Here is a 25,611-nt window from a genome sequence, read left to right as displayed (position 1 = left end):
TGGCTCCACACTGTGATCCTAAGCTTCATTATCTCTTATCCTTTTGGAAACACCCAGAAGTGGAGGGGAGTGTGACATCACACACGAGAGCAGATTCCACCCACTTGTACTGCAGTTGCAAGGTAAGCTAGTTGTACAGAAGGATTTCAGCAGCTGATCCCCCTACCGTTAAAGAGTGGAAAATATCAAACTTTAAAAATAAATATAATTTGTTTTTAATTGAGAAAAATATATATAATATTTAAACAAAACTTAAAACATTAATACTTTACTTTTTTTCAGTTATTGAATGTTCATTTTTTTTTTGACGACACCTTCCCTTTAAGGTATTACAGATACAAGTAACTTTAATGATCTTGCCAGCGGATGTGCTGAAAAATCCATCCTTTTTTCTTTGTTCCTAGAATAGTTGATACTGTTTTTAAAGCAAAGGGTGGTCACACAAAATATTAATTTGATTTAGATTCCTCTTTTGTTTATTCAAATATTTCGATATTGATAATTGATTGAAATAAACTGTTAACACTTCTATTTTTAAAAGCATTCTTACTTTGCAACATTGTTAACACACCTGGCTGAAACTTATAAACTGTATATGTTATATATTTATTTAGATATGTTACATAGTAAGTTCCAAAAGAGATCGTCAAAGATTTATTGAGAGACATTGCATTCTTATTTTTATTGTTCCGGTTTCCAATGTGACTTGGGTATCCGAAGTCTCTGTTAAAGGAAAATCCAACCTTTATAGTTTCAGAACTAACTATCATAGATCTAGATCTCCTAAAGCTCATCAGCGTTGCTATGCCCAAACAGACACCAGTGGAACATGTGATGGTGGGCGCAGTACAACTGTTTTGATACTCTTGAGGTTTACATTCTTTCGGTGTTACGTGAGCTCAGTACAAGCAATGGCATTGCCAATCCTTCTATTCAGTACTTGGCACTTATTTGGCTCAATGTAGATGGCAAAACAGATGACGGAAATGATGATAAGCCACTTATCATTATTGTTACCCTCTGATGTAGATAGCCAGAAACCCAATCTGCTCATGCCCAATCTGCCCTAATGGAGCAATGTCAAAATATGAAGCAGGATCAGAACCTACATTGCCTGCAATCAAAAGACAGTTTCAAATTTAATAGAGTTCAGGAGTTTTAATATCTGCTGAGCACTTGTCATTTTATTTCTCAATGCAGTGGTCCAAATTATTACAAACCATTGAGTTAATTTTATGTTGGGGACAGAAGATCATAGCACACATGATGCCATACTCCATCACTATACTTTTTTGACAAACAGTGGGTACAAGCATAAACCTTAACTGTCTCCATGTGAATGTTCAAATTGTCTCTCCAGTAAAGGAGACAAACTCTAGCACAGCGCCACCTATTGGAAGTAGCGATCCTAAAAGTCACAAGTGGATTTTCAACAATCCTTTGCAATATGACTCAGGATATATATATATCCTGAGTCATATTGCAAAGGATTGTTGAAAATCCACTTGTGACTTTTAGGATCGCTACTTCCAATAGGTGGCGCTGTGCTAGAGTTTGTCTCCTTTACTGGAGAGACAATTTGAATATTTCCCAGAGGGGCATTGCAGCTATAAGTCCCCTTACCTGGCAGCCAGACTGGCTTGCAAAGTCTCCTTAAGGAGAATAGTGTTCCCCCGTGGTCTCCATGTGAATGGTAAGGCTTGAGCACACATTCATGCTAAGTCAAATTTCTAAAAGTGCCCTTACCCCAATAAGGTAATAAACAGTTAAAGGGGTGGTTCACGCATATTTTTTATTTTCTAAATCAATATTATAATGAGAAACAATGTTTCTCTCAAATACCTTATGATGGCAATAGTGCCTGTGAGAGGCGCTATTGCAGACTGCTCTTCCACATGCCTGACCCCTGGGCTCCGTGACCTCGGGGATCCGGTGACGTCACGTCAAGTTCCTGACTCCACAGTCGGCCGCAGTGTCCGTGAGTGATGGGCTGTGGGCAGTGTTTCACTACTCGTCACAGCACATCTGCTCCCTCCTCCCTCACAGCAGAGCGCTGCAAGCAGGAGACACGCTCGGCTGTGACAAGCGGTGAAACACCACCCACAGCTCAGTGACTCAGGAAGACTGGGGCCGGCTGCAATGATGAGACATGAGCAGGAACTTGACGTGACATCAACGGATCCCCGAGGTCACAGATCCGGGGGTCAGGCATCGGGAACAGTGGTCTGCAATAGCACCTCTCACAGGCACTATTGCCAGCATAAGGTATTTGAGAGAAACATTGTTTCTCAATATAATATCGATCTAGAAAATAAAAAAATATGGGTGAACCGCCCCTTTAAGCATTGCTAAATGGTCAATGCTGTATCATTTTCAAAGATTTTTTTTATATATTTCATAGAAACATCAAATAAATGCTAATGAGTGGGAAACCAGGTTCTGAGACCCCCCCCCCATTCATCACTTAAACATGAATTTGAAGGGTGTGGCTCCTGAATGGGCGCACACACATATTGGTGTATGGACTCAATAGAGACTCTATGGGTTCATACCCTTCCCTGTTAGAGTGATGTACAGACTTAGACTTAATAGAACTACTAGCTACCACATAAAATAAGAAACTTTGTATTTCCCTACTAGAAATCGATTACTTTACTGTGCTAAAAAAGTACAAGGAAAATAACCACAAAATAACCCTAAAGTCCTGATCATCATTATTGGCACCCATGAAGTTTAAGTACATAATGTGGAATATCTCCTGAAAAAAATGAATCGAGTGAAACCACTTTTTTGTATAGAGCGCTTGTGTTAAATACAAAATAGCAAATGATAAACAATAATATTAAACAAAAAACAATAGGAGGGAAAAAATCCTTTACATTAAAAAAGTACGAAACACATTTTGACTTTCTTGTGGTAAATCACAAATGAGAATCACTTGTGATAAATTGCCAGTGCCCATGTGACATGAATTAGCCAATGAATGATGACTTCAGAGATTTAAGCCAGATGGTAGGTCCTGTTCCTTTATCACAATGGTGAAGACAAAGGAGCTGTCTGAGGACATCAGAACTGCTATTATTAGCACACACAAGACTTCCAAAGGGTATAAGGCCATCTCCAAAGACCTTGGTATCCCAGTGTCAACAGTGTGCAATGATACTAAGAAGTTTGCCAAGCATGGAACCATCAAAAACCTCCCTGGATGTGGGAGAATGAGGAAAATGTCTTCGAAAGTTAGCGCGAATGGTGTAAAAAAACACCATGTCAAACATCCAAAGACCTGTATGCCAACCCAGAACAGTCTGAGGTCATGATTTCAACAAGTGCCATACCCTACACACTAAACCAAGCAGAGCTTTATGGGCAAAGGCTAAGGAAGAAAATATTGCTGAATAAAAGACATAAAAAGGAACAACTGATCTTTGCCAAAGAGAACATTGACAAACCACACAATCCTTCTGGGAAAATGTTCTGTGAACAGAGGAACCAAAAATAGACCTTTTTGGCAATGCAAGGCAACAATTTGTTTACAGATGGTCTAATGAAGCTTATAAGGAAAAGAAAACCCTACTAACAGTTAAGAATGCTGAAGGATTTATAATGCTATGGGTTGTTTTGCTACCTTTGGTACTGAAGAAATTACCTGTATCACAGAAATCATGAAGTCAGATTTTAGAGTGAAATGTCCTACCAAGTGTAAGAGAACTTGGTTTGAGTCATAGATCATGAGTCTTCAAGCAAGTCAATGACCCAAAGTACACATTCAAAAGTACACAGGATTGGATAAAAAAGAAAATATAAACTATTTTAAAATAATCAGCAATAAGTCCTGACCTCAATCCCATTGAAAATCCTTGGGGTAAGCTGAAATCTGCCATTGAGAAAAAGAACCCTGAGAGTCTGCAAAGATGGAGAAAATACCAGCTGAGAAGTGCAAGAAGCTTATAGATGGCTACAAGAAATGTTTGGAGGCTGTCATCAATGTTAAATGGTGTGCAACTGAGTATTAATTAGGAGTACCTTTATTTCTACACATGCTATTTATTTGTTTTTTACTTTGAAATTGCCACATGTAAGTTGACAATGTTTTATTGTTGTATTACTTTGGACTACTAATTAAAAAGTCCTGAGCATATAATGTGTCGCCCAGGGCTACGGGGTACTCGGTCAAAGGCCGTATATTTATTGGGATGCTGTGTCATGGGTGAATGCTGGCCGTTGCCTGGTTTTGTGACCCTGGGGACGCTTTTTAAAGTGCAGTATTTACAGGGGAGAATAAAGTCATTGGTGTGACGCCACCTGCGGGTTGCGGTTAAGATGGAACAGCCACTGCTGAGTTGGATACCCCTAGGGCTGTTGGTAATGGCAGCTGTGGTGGTAGGCCCTCCACAGGTAGGGCTGAGCACAAAGGGGATGTATGGTGGAGACTTTCACCGAAGAAGGGAGGCAACACCGTGGGTTATAAGTTAACAGTCTTTACTCACAGTTGAAACCTTAGATGGCTAGTTCAGGTCCTTGTATTTCCAGTGCCAGTTTGATGACTCAGTCGCTCTGTCCCCACCACCCTCATTCTGGTTGGGTACTTATAGCTTGGAGCTGATGTGGGGCCCAACTGTCCTTGTTTTGGCCGTCTCCTCATTCGTACGGCAGGCAGTGTGGACCCTGTAGGGCTGGTCCATGTCTTGAACCCTGATCCTCCCATTACTGCTGATGCCTCCAGATCTGTGGGTCAGGGAGGTCCATTTAGGTCCCCTCACTGTGCATGTAATTGCCAGGCCGTGTGAAGCTGATGCCTGACCTAGGGCCCTGTGGCCCATCGGTGCTTTGGTCCCAGTGGTACTCGGCTGTACCTACCCTGGCGACCACTCCCCTGTGCCCCCGGGTCACCGTTACACGACCCAGTTCTAGGCACGTCTCTCTCCACTTCTCAACTCCTCTTGACTGCTCTTGACTGCTCTCTGTCCCCTTCCACCAGGTTGTCTAGTCCCCTGGACTGGCTCCGTCCTCTAGGTGGCCATCCCCTTTGTGTCTGACTAACCAAGTACCGCTGGTGTGGAGTGGAACTGGGATTTTGGTGTGTGTGGATGTCACTGGCACTGGTGTTCCAGGTCCCTGGGGGTAAGCCCTGAATCCAGGTGAGGATGCAGTACCTAGTAGTGCCCTGAGTGGTTCATGGGTGCTACAATAACTTTGGAACATTTTCATATATTTCAGAAGATATTGTAAAATCTATGAAAAAAATAAAGGGATGCCAAGAATGGTGAGCAGCACTGAATCTGACCATGGCCTAAAACGTTCCAACCTACACTGGAAATGTTATTATAGAGGAAACCTAAACCGCATTTTTAGCGTTGTAGAGTACAAAATCCTTTATGAACCACAGCCACAACTGCACAACATATTATCTTAATTTGCATGTGTTTGGAACGCATTTATACATTACATGAAGACAGATATTTCAATCACAGTTTAAAGTTCTAATCCAATATAAAAATATTGGATCCTGCCACCTCCTGCTATGTACACGGCCAGAGTAACCAAAAGAATTTTGTTAATAATAACACACACCTATATGTACTTATATGCATATAAATCTTGGGAAATAATACTCTATTAAGCCACTTTATGTTCCCAGTAGGATCTTTCCAGCTATCCAGAACAACAAAAGATTATTACTGAGACATTGGTAGGAAATATCTGCTCCGGGATATTTATTAGTGTCTTATCCCAGGGTAAGCTGTGCAGATTTCGAAAACTCTTACAGGAAATTAATAGGATTTCCGCTTGCTAGTTATTTATGTCACTTATATGAGTGAAAAGATCAGCGAAGAAAAGTTAAATTAATTGAATGGTTCATTGTCATGAATTCCGAAAGTTAATGTAACTGAATCACTGCTGGGAATTATTCCATTGCTGGTTGTCTAAAGGGAAGGGAGAATTTTATTACTTAGTATTCGATGGCTGAAAGTGCCTTATTTTACTTTGTTACTAATTTCTAAAAATATATTGCAAACTTCTTTAAAAACAGTATCAACAATAATTAATATTTTTATATTAAAACATTTTATATTATATTAAGATGCAAAACTTTGATTTTGCACATAATAAGCATTTTTGCAAACTGCAAACAAGACTTCTTAGGGCTTCCATTCAAAAATGTCTTTCTTCTTGCCACTCTTCCGCAAAGGCCATGTTTGTGGAATATATAACTGACAGTTGTCCTGTCAACAGATTCTCCCACCTGAGCTGTGGACCTTTGCAGCTCCTCCAGATTGATCATAGGGCTCTTTCCTGATTCTCTAATTAGTCCTCTCCTGGCTTGAGATGTCAGTTTAGGTAGACAGCCAAGTCTTAAGTGGGCTTTACACACTACGATATCGTTAATGAATTATCGTCGGGGTCACGTTGTTTGTGACACACATCCGGCGTCATTAACGAGATCGCAGCGTGTAACACTTAAGAGCGATGTGAAACGATCGCAAAAGAGGGCAAAATCATTTGCCGTGGAGAGGTCGTCCTGAAACAAAAAATCATTTTCAGGATGTTAGCAATGTTGTTCCTCGTTCCTGCGGCAGCACACATCGCTGTGCGTGACACCGCAGGAGCGAGGAACATCTCCTTACCTGCCTCCACCGGCAATGCGGAAGGAGGAGGTGGGCGGGATGTTTACGTCCCACTCATCTCCGCCCCTCCGCTTATATTGGCCGGCTGCCGTGTGACGTCGCTGTGACGCCGCACGACCCACCTCCTTAGAAAGGAGGCGGTTTGCCAGCCAGAGCGACGTCTCAGGGAAGGTAAGTCCGTGTGACGGGGGTAAGCGAGGGTGTGCGTGACGGGCAGCGATTTGCCCATGTCGCACAACCGACAGGAGTGGATACGATCGCTTGCGATCTCGCTAGCGAGATCGTAGCGTGTAAAGCCCGCTTTAGTAGTTTGCAGTTTTGCCATACTCCTTCAATTTTTGGATGATGTATTGAACAGTGCTCCATGTGATGTTTAGAGCTTGGGCTGTTTTTTTGCTATACCTTCTGAATTGTAAACTTCTGTAGCACATGCTGGTGCTATAGAAATTAAAAATATTATTTATTTAAAAAACATACAATTTCAAATGATTCTTCTGCCACTAAAAATAAAGAAATTAAAAACATTTTAAAAATATAGAAGGGGAAATCTCCTAATTCGTAAATATATAGCCTATCAAAATATTAAACTAACCCCATCACAACCTATGATGTTCCTATACGCCATTGTTGGAAAAAGGTTCTTGACCTATAAATATGGCTACATCATGGTGAACATGTAGGGCACAGGAGTTGTGCCCTTGCAATCACCACCCAAAGGTTGGCTTACAGGACAGCCAAGCCCCAGCTATTAAGGCCAGAAGTGGTGAATGCACCGACCCTGGCTGTTTCCCCCCCTTAAATGCTCTGTTCAATAATGATAGCAGCATTTAGGGGCTAGAAGACACAATGTGCTCCCTCTCCCAAGCAATCGGGACCCCTGCAATGTGATCACAGGGGCCCAATCATTGCCATGGCAGCCTGAGATCATAATGACATATTCTAAGTCACCAAGCTATGGCAACCCTCAGAGATCATGCCAGGAGCATGATTTCAGAAGCTTTTGTCAGTGCAGGACTGATAGGTATAATGTATGGCAATGCTGGTGCATACCAGTGATCAGGGCAATAACAGTAAAAGTCTTACAAAGGGACTAAGTAAAAAAGATAAAAACATGTAAAAATAAATTGCATAAATATTTGTGAAAATGAATAAAATCTAAAAATAAAAAACAAAAAAATGTAAAAATTTTTTTTTACAAAAAATGCATATATTTATCTAAAAAGAAAATATAAAAAAATACACATATTTGGTATTGCCACATCCAGAACAACCGATCAATAAAACTGTTACACGGACTGGTGATGTGTTCAATACTTATTTCACTCGCTGTATGAATCTACTCTGTTTTCCCTGCTAGAATCAAGGTGGCTGCAGATTAGACTGAATTTTCATGGCAGAAAAATTGCCGGCACTTCCTAATATTCTGACCTGGTGCATTCTGAACATGACATACAATATCTAAAATAACAGTGGCACTCAAGTAAAGGGAAGGAGAAAAAAACAAGTATGTAGATGGTGAACATTGGAATGTGAATTCGCATTACTGCCAAGAAAACATGAAAACATTTTTTGAAAAAATATGAGTTACTTAATTAAAGGTGGCCAAATTTACTTGTGCCCAGATACCATGTCAAGGTGTAACTCTCATCTGGGTCCTATTCTGATTGCTATGCTTCTCTCGTCCAAACTGAACTTTTATATGGGCTAGAATAGAACCTGCAAAAGCAAAATTAAAAACACCTGAAAAAATTGGGAGGAGTGCGCAGACAAAGGACATGACTCCATATTGCAAACTAGAAAAATTGCCGTCACTTCCTAATCTCATAGTCTGAACTGATGCATACTGAACATAATGATAACATACAATATCTAAAAGAAAAGTTGCACTCAATTATAGGGAAGGAGAAAAAACAAGTATGTAGATGGTGAACATTGAAATATGAATCTGCATTACTGCCAAGAAAACATGAAAACATTTTTTGAAAAATATGAGTTACTTAGCAAATAAAGGTGGCCAAATTTACTTGTGCCCAGATACCACGTCAATGTGTAACTATCATCTGGGTCCTATTCTAATTGTTATGCCTTTATTTTCATGTTTTTTTGCTAAAAAAAAATAGGTGAAAACATTTTTTTTTAAAAATTAACATTAAAAAAAGAAAAAGATAAAAGTTTAAATAACCCCATTTTTCTTCCCTCCAAACATTAAATTAATTAACCTTCATGGTAAATGTTGCAAAAAAAAATGAATTGAAATGCCTGAATTGCGGTTATTTCAATAAATATAAATAAAATTCGATCAAAATATTCTATGTAATCCAAAATAGTATAAATATAAATTACAGCTTGAAGCAAAAAACAAGGCCTAATACAGCTCCAGTGAAGAAAGATAAATATGTTGGATGTTAGAAATGGCAACGCAACCTGCAATTTTTAAACAAACTTCCGAATTTTTTACAAACATTAAAATGAAACAAAGAATTACCATATTTTTTGCTTTATAAGACACTCCAGATTATAAGACGCACCCCAAATTTAGAGATAAAAAAGGTAAAAAAATGGGGTCCGTCTGATACTCCGGTGTTGTCTTACCAGAGGGGGTCGGCAACTGTGGTGGAGTGGAGTCACAGGAGGTAGGGGCGGTGCTGGTGGGGTCTGTCCTGGCAGCAGTGGAGTCTGTCCTGGCAGCGGTGGAGTCTGTCCTGGCAGCAGAGGCTAAGGTGGCTTTGTGGTTCAGGCCTGTGCGGCAGGTGTCCCAAATGCTCTGTGGCGCGTGCGCAGATGGAGCTCCAGGCGCCATCATTTGAACCCAGCATCTGTGATACCCGCCGCACCGGACGGTTCCTTACAGCCGGCCATCTGCCGCCCGCACAGAGAGGCAGCCAGCCTGCCGCCTGCCTGCACAGAGAGGCAGCCAGCCACCTGCCCACAGCGAGAGGCAGCCGGCCATCTGCCTGCATAGAGAGGCAGCCGGCGGCCTGCCCGCATAGACAGCCTCCCTCAGAGACAGCCGCCCTCACAGACAGCCATCCTCAGAGACAGCGGCCCACAAAGACAGCCACCCACACCAATTCTGCACCTCCCAGTAAGCTGTAGTCAGATTTTAGACACACCCCTTATTTTCCGCCCAAATTTTTGGGAGGAAAGTGCGTCTTATAATCCAAAAAACACGGTATATAAAGTTGTTACTTTCACAATCGTACTGACCTGATGCAAAGTCATTTTTACTGCATACTCGAAAATGTAAAACAAAATCCAAAATCCAATGGTGGAATGACGTTTTTCTACCAATGCAAACAAAAATGTTCAAAACTTTTTACAAACATGAAAATTAATTTACTATATGAGGGTATGTGCATATGATATGGCTAATTTATCAATTCATGTGTTGTTCATGCTTGTCTTGGTGAGGGGGCGTGCTGGAGTCAACTGCTCATGATTCACGAAGAAGTGCAAACCATTTCATTAATATGGAGCAACTGGTGAGTGGTATTTGCATCCATGAGCTACACCAGAAATCTTACTACAGTCAGGTACTGGAATGAAGTTTCACAAATTAGATGAGCTGTGGTGTCACATTCCCATCGCCTCCCCATTCTGTCCAAGGTCTATACATTTTGTTAGAGCTAGGAGAAATTGGTATGAAAAACCCTAAATCCTTAGGTGCAACTCCGACATGCGCCTCAGTTGTGTTACCCTTCAAATGTTTTTCCATGATTTTACTGGTATAAACATTTTGATGAATGAGGCCCAATGTCTTTCAAACTCAGCTGGACCTTCCAAGATATTCAGGAAACTGTCATTTTTTTTCTCTGAAACATCTTTTGTGCCATTTGTTTCTATAACTGTTGATGCTGCTGGTTTTTTGGAGGGTTTTCCAATAGGTTTTTCAAGTCCTTTCTACTGTTGTTTTCTGGTCCTCTTTTCACTACATTAAATAATGAAGCAAACACTAGTTTTTTTTATGCAAACACAATGGCAAAAGCTCCAGAAGACTTCTTGGAATCTGTTGAGCATTCCTATTGACTTGTATTGTAAAGTATTAAGTGTTTTCTGAGCGTAAACTGCCTAAATAAAGTATGTCACTTCTTTTAACTGCTTAGCATTTTTAGAAAACTAAAGTGGTTGAAAGAATTTCAAAAGCCTGAAAATATGCACAGTAAAAGTTATTTTTACATAGTAATGCATATGTTCATTCTTTTGAACATTTTATGATAGGATTTTCAGGTGGTTTCCAGGGCAGAATATTCCTCAAAAAGACATCATGTGCTCATACAAAAAGTTTGGAATTGCCATAATTGTATCAAATTTTAAAATCATGCTGCAAAATAATTTTCCATATCGCCACTACATACATAAGCACTATCGAGTAAACTCATTGGTGACCATTGACTTGTCTGATGCGCATGCGTTGATCAATATACCGGAATTGTCAGCCATGTGTTTAATCAATCTCTTCTTCATCGTAAGATACTTGTCTGTATTCAGCCTCCACCTCTCTATCACGCCGTCATCTCCGGTAAAGTGTTACCTTGATTATTCATGTATTTAGTGACACCTAGCCTGTAGTTCTTACACGTCTCTTGACTAATCGGTCATGAACAGCGATACGCATTGGGCCTACTCTCCCTAACACTCAGGCTATGTATTTTGTTTTCAGCATAGTTCATTTCAGCGTCTCTTTGGCATGTTTCCTTTAGCATGCCTTAAGACTCTCTTGATCTTGACGTTATTTTCTGCTTAAGGGTCCTTATCCCTGACCTTTGTTGTGCTATATGCTATTAGATTATTATATCTATGGCAATTTTCCTGTGCTTAGTCTGGTTGACTATTATTACTCTATTTACACATGGTTTGGGATCTGTCTCATACATTAGGTGCATCTGCAATTTCTGTAATTATAGTCCATTATAGCTTATATATTTATTATGCTCTGTTTACCTGTGTGCTAGTTGTATAGTTTATCTTGAGGCCTTCCATGTTTGTATAGTTCAACATATAATTTATGTTTATATAACTTTACCTTTAATTGTGCACATACTGGTGCATACACATAGTGGTTATTTGTCATTGACCACAGGTCATTTTATGTGTTTTTAACTTGTGGCTGTTTTCATTGTCAAATAAAATTGTTTATTTTTGGTGTATATATCGTTAGTGTATTCCTGCTCTTACTTTACATATCCTGTTTTCAATGAATGATATACTACCCTTTCACTGTTTGTTTTTGTTGCGGACTCTTGCACTTACTTTATACACAATTTTCATGGACTGACAGAACGGAGAAGATGGAAAAACGTTTTACCTTTTTTATTTGACAAAAATGGATCTCACGCTAATCAAACTCTGATCAAACTCTGTGGTGATCAGACATGAGGGCAAAGAGCTGACGACATTTCCCACACTGTCCAACTGTCAGTTGAGTCAGGAATGTTGATAATGATTGTGTGGTGGAAAAAACTTAAAAACCTGATTGCGTTACAAAGGAGCTGATGCCAGCACAGGAGGAGTGTGTTGTATTCAGGAATACACAGTAGAAGCAACATCCAGCCAAAAAAGATCATCTTGGGTCAAATCTGCTTTTACTGTGGTCAGCACAAGAACAGGTGTTGCTACTTGTGCAATTAGTTAAAAAGGATAAATAGTGCCTGAAAGATTTGGTCATGGTCATGTGAATGCAAACTGTATGTGCAGGCATGTCAGGAGTGGCTTCACATTTCTTATATAATCTTTAGCAGTCCGCAGGTTTTGCAGTAGTAAAATAAGGGTTTTTGGCTCAAATAAACTAGGAAATAAGACTCTCCATCAAGTTAGTGCTACATATCAAGCAGCTTCTCTCATTCTCCTTGGCTCCCCATCAACTGTAATCGAAAAGTGTTGTGAGTAACCATGTCTATAATATTTTAGCTTCCTTATGTTTGGACTAAGTAACTCACATAGCCTGCATGGTGCCCATCTTAAACCATAATCATGCAAAATGTCATCTTAAAGAAATATCCTGACTTAAGAAAGGTGGTGGCCATGGCTAGGAGAATAGCTGGTCAATTCTGCTCTTCTTCCATAGCTGTACACTTACTTCATGGCTTTTCAAAAATAGAATGGTCTGCCTAAGTGCCACCTAATTTTCTATGTTGCAATCTGCCAGAATTAGAAATTGCCTTTGTTGAAGCATCTGTCTGCGCAGTATACAGCAGTGGAAGATTGTATGATGCAGCAGGCAAATTGGAGTTTGGGGTACTTGGAAATCTGCAATTGGTAGCTGATAACCAATGCATGTGAACAACTAAAGTTCTTTTCGGAGGCTGCAAAATTTATAAGTAAGAAGAACTGTGGCATGACCAATGTTGTTCCTTTCATATTTATCTTGAAAAAACTGTCACAAGGATGAACAGAGGCTGGAGAAAAAACAACAACATGCACATGTTCATAGCTGCAATGGTCCTAGTGGGGACCCTCAATGTCAATGTTAGATGCATCAGTTTGTAGAGGAAGAGAAGCAGCAGAAAGTGGGTGTGAAGCTGGATACAGGCACAAGCATGGGACAAGGCTGACAGAATGAAAAAGATGATGATGATGATGCTGGCTATGATGACCAACCATCGCAGCAGAGTGCAGAAAGTGAACAAACGGCACCTGAGTTGTACTGGGGAGCAATTTAAGCTGTATACTCAATTGCTTGTGGTGTGATAGATATATTGTTATCATCAAGCAATAGGATGAGATGATCTTAGACTCTTGGTATAAAAGCATAGGGTGAAATTTTTTATGGCTTCCAAAAGCAGTTAAGAATTTTAGATTGTCAAATTACCATAATAAACTGTGTTCAATGCCCGATGGAGCTTTTGCTGAGCAGACATCTACCAACTGTACATGTGACCAAAAGACTCCTCTCCACTCCCTGCAGACCCAATGCTTCACTGCCAGTGAGAGAATTAGTGCTAGAACACGTAGCCAAGTTAGTAGTAGTGATTACAGTATATATGACATAATGGATTATTATTATTATTGATTATTATTATAGCGCGATTTATTCCATGGCGCTTTACATGTGAAAGGGGTATACATAATCAGGACAAGTACAATAATCATTAACAATACAAAACACAGACTGGTACAGGAGGAGAGAGGTCCCTGCCCGTGAGGACTCACAGTTTACAAGATCAAATGTTTTAATTGCCAATGCTCCAACTAGATGCACTTCACGAACAGAGATGCTCTGCCCGAACAGCAATGTTAAGGCATACATGAACCATGTCCTTTCTCTGGCAGATGCCATAGCCCATAAGCCCTAACCCCATTTACTTCAGCAGATTGGCATGCAATTTTGTCACTAGATAGTAATTTTTAGCCTTTAAGGTACTGTCAATCAGGGAATTTAGCTCAGGAGATGGCTTTTTCACACCCAAGCAAACAAGATTGTCCTCTAATGGTATGGAAAAACTTATATTTGTCATCATGAATCAGCTATGGATCAAAGCTCATTTTTATTCACTTATGGCAGATGCCAATGATAAGATTGGCCTTTTAATATGCCTGCCTATCTCTTGTGTTCTACATTGTTCTGCTGCCTCTAGTGCTGATGTCCTTCACAGAGCTGGGCATCTCCTGACGGTCCATCATGTTTTTCTGTACTATGCTGCTGCCAGTGCTGGCCCCAAACAGTAATGTGTCCCCTAGCTTTCTTTTTCTCTTCTCTAATGTCTGGCTTCTTACTTATCTTATAGACAGCCATGCAATGCACACATATAATGCCTCTCAACTGCTTTTAAAAGAAAAAAAAAAACATACTATACTGCTGCTGATGGGTCTGCCAGTGTTCACCCTATATGTGCCTCCCCAGTAGCGGATCGAACCGCTCAGATCCGGGATAGTGTCAGTTCGTGGCTCGAGGGTCTCCGGACCCGGGGGCTAAGGGACCACACTCTAAAGTAAAAGGGGGATATTTACAGGGGAGTTGTAGTTTGTGATGCCACCTGTGGTGTGCGGTAACTGTGAGTACCGTCGCTGCCACTGGGAGTACCCAGGGTGATGGAATGGGGCAGCAAGGTGTCGTTGCCCTCCATGGATAGGGGTAGTCCCCGGGACTCTGGATGGTGTTATTGGGTGCTGTGAAGGGGAAATCACTCAGGTACTTACTCAGCCAATAAGCAGACGCTGACAACTGGGTAAACCAAGTCTCTGGGTGCCGCTGCCTCTCAAAGGGGAGTTCGTCCAGGTCCCGTCCCCTGCAGTGCTGCCTGGTGATCCGTGACCTGCCTCCTGGCACAAAGTTTAAATTCACCGTAGTGGCCCAGTAGTCTGGAACTTGCTGGGCCCCACTCCCCACTGTGGCTAAGTGTGGGAGCTTGCTCTCAGGGCTCACACTTGGGATTTTAGTGGGTTGCTTGTTTGGAAATCCCTATCCCCCTCGTTGTGCTAGTTTCCCGAATCTGGAGCTAGTGGGAACAGTCCATAAAGGCTCCGCTCTCCCCAGGTTAATTACCAGGTTGCCTGAAGCTTCTCCCCGACCTAGGGTCTGTGTACTTCACCGTGCCTCCAATTTCGGACCGGTGATAGGACCAGGCTGCTGACCATCCTCTTTGACAGGTACAGGCACCTAGTCTCAATCCCCTGGGGTCCAACTCCTCTAGGTCCAGACCACCGTCTGCAACCTAGTCAGCTTCTCCTGGGAGCCACTACTCCCAACCTCCTCCACTGTACTCCTCCACTGTTACACTCTCCCTCTTCACTCCTCACCTCCCCTTCCTGACCCCTAGGTGGGCGACCCTATTCCATTCAAGCCGCCCACTGGTGTGTCTGGTGGGTGTGGTGCAGGGTGTATCTACAATTTGATTTGCTGTTGGAGGCAGCACTGTAAGATGGGGACCCAGAACCATGAGGGATTTGAATACAGCACTAAAGAGAGAGAGAGCGTGCAGTACCCTGTGACGACCTGAATAGTCCAGGGGCATTACATATACTGTCATACATCTCCTTGCCTGCCGTGTTATATTCTACATTGTGCGATGGCTGTCACTGCCACATCCTTGGCCACAGCCAACAGACAACTAAACAAAATTTCTGCATGTTTGTGTTCTATAGTTATTCTGTATTGCTGATTGGAACCATACACACATCAGGGTAAATACATCTGAACCCGCTTCCACAAAAGAGATTGTTTTTGTATAGCTTAATAAGAAGCCATTGCTTCTTTTAGTTCTAAAGTGCAACGTTTTTCATGACACCCCCCCCCCCCCGCAAAATAATTTTTAGAAGGCTTGTTAAAAAGCTATCATTTCTTCTTTTAACAGACAACAAACCTTTTGCTACTCACCAAACAGGTATAATTTTTACACCACTTTGTGTCAAAAAGTCATGGCTTTTTCTGTGTACGCCACCTGTCCATAATTACCAAGGTAGGCATCTGCCTCCAAAACTGATTTTTTTTTTAATTTATTTTAAAATGTATGAAACCTAACAAGTGTGTTAGTGCTTTGCAGACTGTTCATTACCACTAGTTACCATCCATTTACCGATTGACACATTTGTTCAGGTTCTTTTGACATTGATAAGGCTGTGTTTGTATTGAATAACTTAAAGGGATTCAATGCAGTCCTCAGACAAATTTGCTGCAAATTAAATATTGTAGAAAATTTCAATGAAGCTGACTAATTTGAATTTAAAAATTAATTGATTTTTCTCTACATTGTTTCCAAAATCTTCCTTTTATTTTTTTGCTATATAAATTTTATTTCTTCTAATGTCTCTCTCACAAGGTATTATCAAATCTAAATTGTTCTTCAATTCAAGACATTGGTATTTACTTATAAAGCACTTACCATGATCTCCAGAATTTAAGTGTTAATATAATGTGGTTTCATTTCAAAGAAAATATAAGTAGGGGAACTAGGAGTGATCTAATTAAATACCCAAGTAATTTTTTTTCTACTCTTCGCTTTGTCTTTCTCATTTACAGGCCAAACTACCCTCTCCTGATCAACTTTTTATTGTCCAACATTTATTTTCATTCCTGGTATGGTGGTTGGGTTAACTACTGTAGCTTCATCTTCTTTTGTAATTTGCGTCTTCTAATTTTTGTATATTTGCATTTTACTCTGACTTTAAGAAGAGATCGAGGTCATTGAGATCAAAAGCAGAAGACAGCATATGATCCTACAGGACTTTGTTCAAATTAAAGCATGCCCATTAGGCTTTCTCTTAGCTAAAGCCTAATAATCTCCAGACAAGCAGCAAATTTGGGGAAAGTGAAATTGCTTTTAGACAATAATGTGTAAAGTTACGTTGATGAAATAACCGTGCTTTCTCCAGGCATTTTTGATAACAAAAATCCCATTAACTCTTTGCCCTGAAATGCCCATTAGATCCAATCAAAAGGATATTGTAATTTGTAATAAGAATAATACAGTTTGGCATTATAGGTATAATTGGTTCTTGAAGAAACTAACACAGGCTGCAATTAGAGTTTGCACGAAACTTGCCTTAAGAACGTTTCATTGTTTAGAACCATGATATTTTGTGTTGGACAGAAGACCTTATATTTCAAACATTATATATTTTCTATTGATTTTCCACAGTGACAAAAGTTTAATTTAGAGTATGGATCACTTAAAATGAAAGGAGACTTATCCATCATACATACTACATCTGTATAGTACCTTATACTGACTATTTTAACTGTCAATCATATTGTACATACCGCTTTAAAATATATCAATGTCTTGTTGAAAGGCATTGATGCTGACATTTTCATGTTACTGAATATAACATTCAATAGACCAATGGGATTTAAAATATTTAAGGCTAGAGCTACACGTAAACATTCTGTGATAATATTGTTTCTATAGAAAAATCTAAGCCTCGGCAACTGAGTTGAACGCGATTTCCAAGACATTTTATGTTAGGCAGTTCACGTGTCCAGTAATCATCAATTAGAACAAATCCTACAGAGATCTGTTGGCAAAAAAATAGTGCAAATACAACTATTTTTGTCCATTGTTATATAACTGATGTGACAAGTCAACATTTTTGCCTCTTGTACGAAGATGAACTGTTCTTAATTAGGCCAGACTTATGAGTCCTATTGATTATTAAATCAAAAGAAGATAAACATTGTCTTTTCCCAGGTTGATCGGCACCTTGTTGTTTGTAAATGTTTTGCAAATCTTTGCATAGTTCAGAAGAAAATGAAGTAGTTACTTTGATCTTGTGACCAATGAGAGAGCAGTCATCTCTACCAATCCTGTAAGACCTATTACCCTGAATTGAGAACTGAATGGTATGTAAGGGTCTTGCTCCTGTGACCAGTATTAATTATTATTCTACATGCCCCCAGCTGAGGAACTCTGGCTCTAGTTGGGGAATCACAGAACTGCCCCAATATAATGGATTCTACATGATGTCAGTAGGGGAACTCATGTCAGTAGATTCCGACTGAAGGAACACAACTGCTGCCTATGCTTCTGGGAGCTCTTCTTAGTGGATACCCGCCAAAAGCAGGGTGCTGTTGGATTGGGATAGTTTGCCCTGGAAGCCCTGAAGTCGCGAAGACTCTAATACCTGGTGGGCCAGTGGAAGGGTGAGACTCTGTTACTTGTACCATCTTGTGTTATGTTGGGAATGTACTATATGTTTTTTCCTGTTGGTGAACAAATAAAGTCTTACCAATGCATGGTTCATACACCCTTTGTTGTCTGAGTAGTGTTTTACCTACAGGAAAGGAGAGCGAGCATTCAGTGGGATGAGCCCTGGTCCGTACAGTCTCCTTAAAGACAGCCAGGCTAGCAGACGAGAGCACCCACTGCCCCTCGTGTATTCACAACTTATTTCTGCTGGATCCATTTTTTTTAAACATTGGAGTCTGTGGAGAACAGATCCATTAACAGATTACTATTTAGCCATTCATTTTTCTTGCATTTGTAATGAATCAGTTTTTAGCAATCCACTAATGGATCCATTCTCCATACACTCTAAAGTTAAAAAAATGGATCTGGCAGAAATTAGTTATTTAACAGCAGACAAAAAAGATGTGTTTTCACAAGTTTTTTGCCAACGGGTCCCTGCAGGACCTGTCCTAACAGATAATTACTGGATATGTGGAATCAGCCTTACACATGCTTCAATGTGATCAAGAGCATGCCTTGAAAGATTTAGGGAGTGTTGAAAGCCAAAGATGGAATTACAAACTACTAACAAAATACAAAAAAATGTAAGTTATATTTTTAAGAACAAAACAGTAACAATGCAGCAAAATGACAAGAATCTGCATAACTAAATAGTTGCAGGTCAAACGTATCTATGGGATAGCCAAGATGATTGTCTATAAAATCAAGATAGTTTTATGCTCAAAGCTGTAGTGGTTGATGATATATGGAGCCTGAAAGTCAAAAGTTCAAAACATTGTTACCCTTTTTGCTCCCCTGTGTATGTTTGCACTTAGCAACAAATATTACTTTAAAGGGGGATTTCAAAGTTGTTTCTTGAGCAACTCACACCTCTGCAATTATTTTACTTTCTGGTTTCTGTTGGGGTGTTGGTGGTGTAGGGGGTATCCCTCCTTGAGTGACAATTCTAGTCAGTGTCTCTCTGCTACAGTGGTTGTTCTGAAATATACATGGTTATCACTGTATTTGTTTATAGAGATAACAGAGCATTTGGTCAAACACAAGGCTCAGGGAAGTGAGAGCCATGATTAAAAGAGCTGTTCTTGAAACTGTCCATGGTGTTTGCTATAAATTTTACATTTGCAGTATTGATAGTAGCTTGGTCAGAAGCTGAAAGGGAGGGGTCAGATGGGAGCGTTTAACGCCTTCGATGCTACCAGTTTTTGCGTTTTAGTTTTTTTCTCCCCAGAATCATAACTTTTTTATTTTTCTATCCACAGACATATAAGGACTTGCTTTTTACAGGATGAAATGCAATTTTGATTTACACCATTCATTTTAACACATAGTGTACTGTAAAATGAGGATGGAAATCCCAACTGTGGTGAAATTTTTAAAATAACACAATTCTGATATGGTTTTTGGGATTTGTTTTGCAGTGTACATTTTGTGGTAAAAATTACCCCACAATATGATTTTCCTCATCAAAACAATTATGGCCAGTTTGCTTTTTTATGTTCGTAGAAAAAAGTTAATTAGAAAATAAAATAAAAAAAATGGGGTGATTGAGTCTCCATTTTCCAAGACCCGCAATGTTTTAATTTTCTGTTAATGGAGCTGTGTAATGGGCTGTTTTTTGTGGGGTGAGACAATGTTTTTATTGGTACTATTTTGGGATAGATATGACATTTTAATTACTTGTTACAGCATTTTTTGTGATATTGCAAGTAATGCCATAGCATTGCTGTATGTAGCAGATATCACAGTTTCCTTTGAAGCCTGGCCACAAACAAAGTTCCGGTGGAGTTCGGCTATGATACGCATGGAGATCTTCAGCAAACCCCTTGCTGTCATAGCAAACCATTGGTGACCTATGATCTCATCAAGGGTGTGCAGATGGGAGCTGGAAATCGCATGCTATCATGTCGGTGAATGTTAAATCTTGCTGTTAAGAATTTGAAAGCAGGATTTAACAGGTTTACAATTGCAGACTGTAACACACAGCCATTATCTGCCAGGCATGGAGTGAGCTTACCCCGTGAGCCTGCTCCATACACCTAATTCCAACATGTGCCATACATGTACAATGGATGTCATGAAGGGTTAAAGTGAATCTGTCAATATGATTTTGCTATGTAACCTAAAGACAGCATACAATAGACAGTGACATACAGAGTTCACCAATGTGTCATTTATTACCCTTCATGGTGTTGCTTATTTATATTGAAAGTTTTATCACCTGGTAGTAACATTATCAGACTACTTCAGCCCAATCACGCTCCACACCTCTGATTAGCAACTATCTGTCTAAAGTCTTTGTACAGTCGAAGCCTGGTGTGGGAAGGGCAGATTTTTCAGCTCTGCTGCATTGCTGAATCTAAAAGCTCTGATTGTGTCAAAACTGCTGCACCCAGCAGCAGAGGCTCTTTGTTTAAAACATTCTGCTCTTAGATGAGCTAGCAAGAAATTTGCTGACATATTCCCTTTAGCTGCTGTATAGAAATCAATGTATTAGAGAGAGCTGACTGGTATGGTAAGAGTTAACTCTCCAGCTTGAAATATAGCTACTGCACATACTTGGCCAGGGTCTGTTGATCGTTCTACCTGGCAAGATGTTGTACACTACCTAAGATAAAAGCTCTCTCTGCAAGAAAATCAAAGGAAGTCAATTGCAAACTTGCTTTTTTTATGCTGTCTAACAAAGCAATTTAATAATCTTAGAATAACTTTTTAAAATCATAATTTATTCTTAATGTTTGCTGTTATGCAGTCCTGGCCCAAATCTGCTGCCACAAGATAGTTTTGATTTTCATATTTTACATGCTACCTTACAAAAGTTAGAGGACTCAAATCACACTACATTTAGGATGAGGGCTGTACATTCAAAGTTCATTATTTCCTTTCTCAAAGCAGTCTAATATAAACTAACATCCTCCATAATTACCTTAAATTCCTGTAGACACGCCCAGATCTTTTTGTTAGTTGATAGTGGGATGTGATATAGGCTCCTCACAAAATCTTGACCCACTTGGTAAATCCCAGTGGAAAAACAATAAATATGAATACATAATTTCCATTTAAGGTTGTAATTTTTTTTATATATATTGTAACTTTTTGTGCTGATTACTGTTTTACAATTTTCAGTTTTGTATTTTCCTTTTTTTTCTGCTCCTGATTTAAATTCTACCAGTTTAGTCATATTCACTATGTGTGGGAAGAAGGCTGGCTCAACCATTACTTGTGCTGCTAAATAGTCAAACAGTCCTGAACCATTTTAAAAATATAGACTATAGCACCTCACAAAAATGATAAAAGGCAGAAATGAGTGGTATTTTTAAATGCTGTAATAAATGGCAAAAATATTAAATATAAAAAAATCCAATAGCTTCCATTGTTAACGTTTTGACCCAGATGCGGGTCTTTTTCAAGGGATTTTTTTATCCACAAGACATATCAGGAAAACTTTTCAAAGGATTTTTTATACAATATAAGAAACTGTAGGATAAATTAAATAAAAGGAATTTATCCTACAGTTTATGATATAATATAAAAAAACCTTTGGAAAGTGTTCCCGATATCTTTTCTGGATAAAAAAAAATCACTTGAAAAAGACCCACATCTTGGTCGAAACGTTAATGTAAGATGCTATTAAATTTTTTTCTGTTTAATATTTTTGCCACCTATTTAAGCATTTAAAAAATACCACTCATTTGCCTTTCATTTTTGTGAGGTGCTATAGTCTTTACTTTTAAAAAGGACTTATTCACTGACGTTCATCTTCATTTGTAGGTTGCTACTAGAGATGAGCGAATAAATAGAGGCTCAAGTTCGACTCGGTTCGTCGAACGGAGGCCGCGTTCGAGTTCGGTTCGGCGAGCCGTTCGATGAACCTCTCGAACCCCATTGAAACCAATGGGAATGGGAGGCAAACACAAACACATAAAAACACATTATAAATGTACACATACACTTAATAAACATTGCCATAACACTTACGGGTACATACCTTTCAGTATGTTTCAATTGTGCAAGGCATACCCAGACACATTCTCAGCTCCAAGTGGGTTGTTTCCGATCTCACTGGTCCTTTGAGAACCAGCACAACCCAGCCTAAAGCTACAGTCCAATTTATGATGGTCGCCTTCCCTTACAGCGGCTCCAGTCTCTTTATAGAGCAGTGGGTTAAGGGTTCTGTCACCATGGCCAGAGTACAGCCTTGTGCTCTCGGACGCTTCTGTGTCCACGTCTCTTCTCCTCATAGAGGAGGGGAGGTACTGGGTAGCCACTAGTGCCAAGTAGAGATGAGCGAACCTCTAGAGGTTCGAGTTCAACTCGGTTCGTTGAACGGAGGCCGCGTTCGAGTTCGGTTCGGCAAGCCGTTCGACGAACCTCTCGACCCCCATTGAAACCAATGGGAGGCAAACACATAAAAACACATTATAAATGTACACATACACTTAATAAATATTGCCATAACACTTACCTGTCCCCGTGATGCGTCATGCACTCTGTCTCCCGCCGCTTTTCCTTCCGATAATAGCTGCGTCCTCCTGGTAACCAGCACCAGCATAGGACCTATCGTGACGTCAAAATAGCCATGTGACCGGTCACGTGTCTATTATCTCATTGGCTACAGACTGGTCACATGGCTTTGACGTCATGCTAGGACCTGTCAGTGCATCTCTCCAGTACGCGGTGGTTGTTTGCGTATCTCCGTGTACCGGCGACATGCTCTGACACACGGTCGACTCCCCGTTCTGCTTCCCCGTTCAGTTATTCACCGGCTGCCACAGCCGGTCAATAACAGAGATCACCGTTGCTATAGCAGCGCGCCTGTCAGCGGTGACATCACCGCTTACAGGCAGCACCTTCTGGTCACTCACGGAGTGAAAAGACTGCACGGGAACAGCAGCGTCTTCCTCCCATGCAGCGCTACTGATGTAGGAGAGCTGCATGGGTTGAAGGAGAAAGAATACAGAAGAGCAGGATTGTGGAGGGATAAGAGGGAGTAATAAACATGGAGTCTCTAAGTGTGTCTGTGTATTTATTTCTATTAAAGTATTTTTTCTCTGTGTGGTGTCTTTTTTTTAACCCTTTATTGGAGATTCTTAATGACTGGGTCAAACTTGTCTTACATTAAGTTTCTCTGACTTAATACTAGCTAGTAAAACAAAGCTAGTATTAACTCATAATTACTCAGCAAGCTACCCGGCTCCAGGGCTGTTGGAAGAGTTGGATACAGCGCCAGATGATGGCACTTCTATGAAAGTGCCATTTTCTGGGGCGGCTGCAAATTGCAATTCGCAGCAGAGGGACCCAGAAAGCTCGGGCTAACCTGTGCTGTGGATTCCAATCCCCAGCTGCCTGGTTGTACCTGGCTGGACACAAAGAGGGGGCGAAGCTCATGTCGATTTTTTTTTTTAATTATTTCATGAAATTCATGAAATAATTAAAAAAAGGGCTTCCTATATTTTTTGTTCCCAGACTGGTACAAATAGGCAGCTGGGGGTTGGGGGCAGCCGTACCTGCCTGCTGTACCTGGTTTGCATACAAAAATATGGCGAAGCTCATGTCATTTTTTTGGTGGGCAAAAACTCCTGCATACAGTCCTGGATGGAGTATGCTGAGCCTTGTCGTTTTGCAGCTGCTGTCTGAACTCCTCCATACAGACAGACAGCAGCTGCAGAACTACAAGGCTCAGCGTACTCCATCCAGGACTGTATGCAGGAGGTTTTTGCCCCCCAAAAAAATTATGTGGGCTTTGCCATGTTTTTGTATGCTAGCCAGGTACAGCAGGCAGCTACGGGCTGCCCCCAGCTGCCTATTTGTACCCAGCTGGGAACAAAAAATATAGGGAAGCCCTTTTTTCATTAATTATTTCATGAATTTCAGGAAATAATTAAAAAACAAATGACGTGGGCTTTGCCATGTTTTTGTATGCTAGCCAGGTACAGCAGGCACCTATGGGCTGCCCCCAACCCCCAGCTGCCTATTTGTACCCGGCTGGGAACCAAAAATATAGGGAAGCCCGTTTTTTTTTTAATTATTTCACTTATTACATGAAATAATTAAACAACAAATGACGTGGGCTTCACCATATTTTTGTGTCTAGCCAGGTACAACTAGGCAGCTGGGGATTGGAATCCACAGCACAGGTTGGCCTGAGCTTTTTGGGACCCTCTGCTGTGAATTGCAGTCCACAGCCGCCCCAGAAAAGGGAGCTTTCATAGAAGCGCCATCTTCTGGCGCTGTATCCAACTCTTCCAGCTGCCCTGGTGACAGGTGGCTTTCTGAGTAATAATGGGGTTGGGGCTAGCTGTATATTATCAATGTACAATGGGCCCTAAGCCTGAAATTCAAGGTGTCATGCTAATATTAGACATGGCCACCATGAATTTCTAGTACCAATAAAAAGAACCACAACACACAGAAAAATATTTTTTATTATAAATAAAACACAACACAATTAGTGACTCCATCGTTATTGAAATAAAGAACCCCCCTCTGCAGTAATCCTGGGTCAAGGGTCCCGTGCCGTCCAATCCGGATCCAATATCATCTGATCGGTTTGCTGGAAGGCAAAGCGATCAGATGATGTGTCAGGTTCAAGGGCCTGAATCACATGACACAGCAGCTGATTGTATAAATGGCTTTTATGCAATCAACTGATGCATCAGTGCAAAAAAAAACAAAACAAACTACACACTTCAGTGCAGACTCCTGTCCGATGGCATCAGCTGATAGTTTAGCCGGCCGGGTGGTAAAAAGCTGGCCTCACTGCTCGACTTATAGTGTCAGCTGATTCCGTCAGGTGACCACATCAGCTGATCATCGCCAGGTTTGAGAAAGAGAGAGAGAAAGAAGAAAGAGAGAGAGAAAGAAGAAAGAGAGAAAAAGAAGAGAGAGAGAAGAGAGAGAGAGGAAGAAGAGAGAGAGAAAGAAGAGAGAGAAAGGAGAGAAAGAAAGGAGAAAGAAAAATAAAGGAGAAAGAGAAAGGAGAGAGAGAGAGAAAAAGAGAAAGAAAGGAGAGAGGAAAAGGAGAGAGAAAAAGGAGAGAGAGAAATGAGAGAGAGAGAAAGAAAGGAGAGAGAGAAAGGAGAGAGAAAGAAGAGAGAGAAAGGAGAGGAGAAAGAGAGAAGGAAGAGAAAGAGAGAAAGAAGAGAGAGAGTAAGAAGAGAGAAAGAAGAGAGAGAAAGAAGAGAAAGAAGAGAAAAAAGAAAGAAAGAAAGAAGAGAAAAAAGAAAGAAAGAAAGAAGAGAAAGAAAGGAGAGAGAGAGAAAGAGGAGAAAGAAGAAAAAGAGAGAAGAAAGAAAGAGAGAGAGAAATAAGAGAGAGAAAAAGAGGAGAAAGAGGAGAAAGAAGAGAAAGGAGAGAAAGAAAGGAAA

This window comes from Anomaloglossus baeobatrachus, chromosome 4 (genome assembly GCF_048569485.1).
Source record: "Anomaloglossus baeobatrachus isolate aAnoBae1 chromosome 4, aAnoBae1.hap1, whole genome shotgun sequence".
Taxonomy (NCBI): domain Eukaryota; kingdom Metazoa; phylum Chordata; class Amphibia; order Anura; family Aromobatidae; genus Anomaloglossus; species Anomaloglossus baeobatrachus.
This window is presented reverse-complemented; position numbering follows the sequence as displayed.